The sequence below is a fragment of the Hypomesus transpacificus genome, chromosome 6 (genome assembly GCF_021917145.1).
Source record: "Hypomesus transpacificus isolate Combined female chromosome 6, fHypTra1, whole genome shotgun sequence".
Classification (NCBI taxonomy): domain Eukaryota; kingdom Metazoa; phylum Chordata; class Actinopteri; order Osmeriformes; family Osmeridae; genus Hypomesus; species Hypomesus transpacificus.
The window spans coordinates 13,723,789-13,726,663 of NC_061065.1; positions in this window are offsets into that span (position 1 = coordinate 13,723,789).

Genomic DNA, 2,875 nt, shown 5'->3' on the forward strand with positions numbered 1-2,875 from the left:
GGGGAATGAAACAAATGTCTACGGGTGCCTGGGAAGGACAAATTAAACAAGCGTTTTAGCTGCGATTCACTTAATAATTGGCTACTCTATGCTTCTTGTTTATTATCATATCGTTTCAGGGATAACATGGATTTCCTTTTACGACTTTAAAGTAATGTGGTGGTAGACCTTCAATGCAAGAGAATGGACATTTCTTTATGAGTGTTTAAAAAGTGTAGGATGGTTTAGGACACTGATTGTCTGTCAGGGTGTAACACTACACCCCTGCAAGAATTGCAGTAGCATGCCTTTTAAACGCATCATTTCACATGATGCTTCACACCTTCTTTCTGTTCTTACCGTTGTCAGGTGAAAGGTGAAATCGATGCAACGGCAAGATTGCTTTTACTAATCCAATGATGTTAGATCATACGTAGATTATAGTACCTTTAATGTACCTTTGAGACTGATGCATTTTTAAAGTAGATATTTTAGGGGCAGATAGAGTGTATGAACCTGAACGGGTGGTATATACAGAATAGTACATATACATATTTATCTTTATCTGCTTAATAGCAGTGAATGACCTGTCTACCTTACCAACTCTATGACACAATATGCATAAATACAATTATGTAATGCCTTACATCAGATTGGGACACTTGCTCGCAAGTCCCACATACATTGGACTTGCGAGCAGTTGCTCAGACAACCGACATCAAAAGAAAGACGACAAGAGTGCTCTCTGAAGAGATTAATTTTGCGTGAAAGCTTTGCCTGGCCCGATTATCATAAATGCTGTTAATTGAAATTGTGGGAATATCTATGTTTTATCTCCACATTGGTTCTCTGCCCACTTCAAGCCCCCCTGGCACCAACTGTGTGCTCTCTCTCTCTCTCTCTCTCTCTCTCTCTCTCTCTCTCTCTCTCTCTCTCTCTCTCTCTCTCCCCAGCAACATATCTGAATGTACTTATCTGATGGTCCCGCTACCATTCAAATAACATAATGCTGTGATGTTCAGGTCAAAGCCAAAACATCTGGTTTAAATAGAGGAAGGAAGCCATGAAGTTGTGTGTTTTATCAGACGTGAGGGCTAAGCTTGGTGTTTGAATATGTGACCTTGTGCCTCTAGCTTCTTATCTGGCCGTACGCCTCAGCTTAATATACATTCAAACCAGATGGACCGGCTTCCAACCCTCCCTTTTCTCTCTCTCTGCAAAGGAACTCTCCTGAATGTGGAATGACATTCATTGGAAGACTGAATTTGCTTGAATTGGGTTGTTAAACCTTCTTTTGTTCTTCCTTGTTCACTTTTCAATGCAGCACTGCTTTTTAATGGGAATTTATTTAACTTTCACTATCACGCACCAATCCTCCATGGACAGTCTCTCTGAGGGAGAGATAGAAATAGGCCAGAAATGTCCTAATTTATCTCTTAAAACTAAGGTATAAGTAAGAATATGACCAATGTGGGTAAAATATGCTTCACTTCACAAACTTGTTATCAGATTGTTTTTTTATTAGAGCAAAACTGTATTTAAACCTTTGGGAATGGAGTTAAAAATGGAGTTACCTTAGTAGCTGATAAATCTTGGTGTGATTTCAAACTGTATAATGACATTGTGTGAGTCATTCAGTCCATCTCCCAAGTGACTGAATCAGATAGGGCATCACTTCAGGAGAAGCGAAAGTAGAGCGATGCTAAATTGCACGATGAGGATATGAGGCTGACGCCGAGGGAGCGTTTGGCTCCGGGGTCAAGGTCACACAGAGAGAGAGCGTGTAATTGGCCCCTGGTCCCAGGAGGATAAAAGAAAACGATATCCCTGTCTTTTGCTGTTGGGAGGTTCAATTCCAAGAGACCCCCATCTCGTGCTCTTTTTCCCCTTGTCCTGCTGTCATTGTGTTACACTGTGCTTCATGTCTGTCCGCCGTCAGACATGTTTAGGAACATCAACCATGGGGAATGTTGTTACTGAATTCTGTGATAAATAATAACTAAAATAATGAGAACTTGATTCTCTAATTGTAAGTGGACACATGATGTAAAATGTTAAGTGGTCTATAGGTGTAGAAATCTCCATGCGTTTTTTTTTCTCAAACATTCTTGTTTTCCCCTATAAAACATTGATAGTGCTATATGGTTAAGTGGGCCAGTTTTTATGTTGCGCATAGAAACTTGCTGAACTTTGCACTTGTATATTTAGTAATAATTGTATGTAATAGTAACACAGCCTGGATAGTTATCGATACAGTATCTTCTCCTAGACAAGGTGTACCAGTTTCCATTAGAAAGAAAGGATGACTGCACACATACTATAAGCTTTGCAAGTGTATATACAATCATTTCTAAGACTCCTTGCCTTTTAACATGTATTTATTTTCGACAAGTTCTATTTCAAATATCACACCATCAAGACTATTATTGACCATGCCAACTATTCTATGAAGAGGCTCACCATGTTGTATTTTAAATACTGTACACTAAACAATCTTAATCGTTATTATCAATCTCTGTTAAGTATAGCCTTGACCAACCCAAATCCTCAAACCTTGCACAGCCATCACCTTTTTACAACATCCTTCTTATCTCGACCACCTTTCCTGCCTCAATCGTTATGAAAACACACCCACACACACTCAGAAGATCGGGGAATAAGAAAAAGTCATTTTTACATCCAGAAACCTATTGCAGTGTCCGTTGCCAGGTTACCTCGGTGCTAACAACAATCTCAATCAGTGTAACCCTATCAGTCCTAAGAGGGGCTTGTCCTGAACGTGTTGAGTTACAAGATGTGAAAGTCTTCTCAGACCAACCTAGCCTTGGGGCAAGGATGGATGATGTCACTGGTGTGCACAGGGACAAGCACCGACCCTGAAAAACATTCCTAAGCA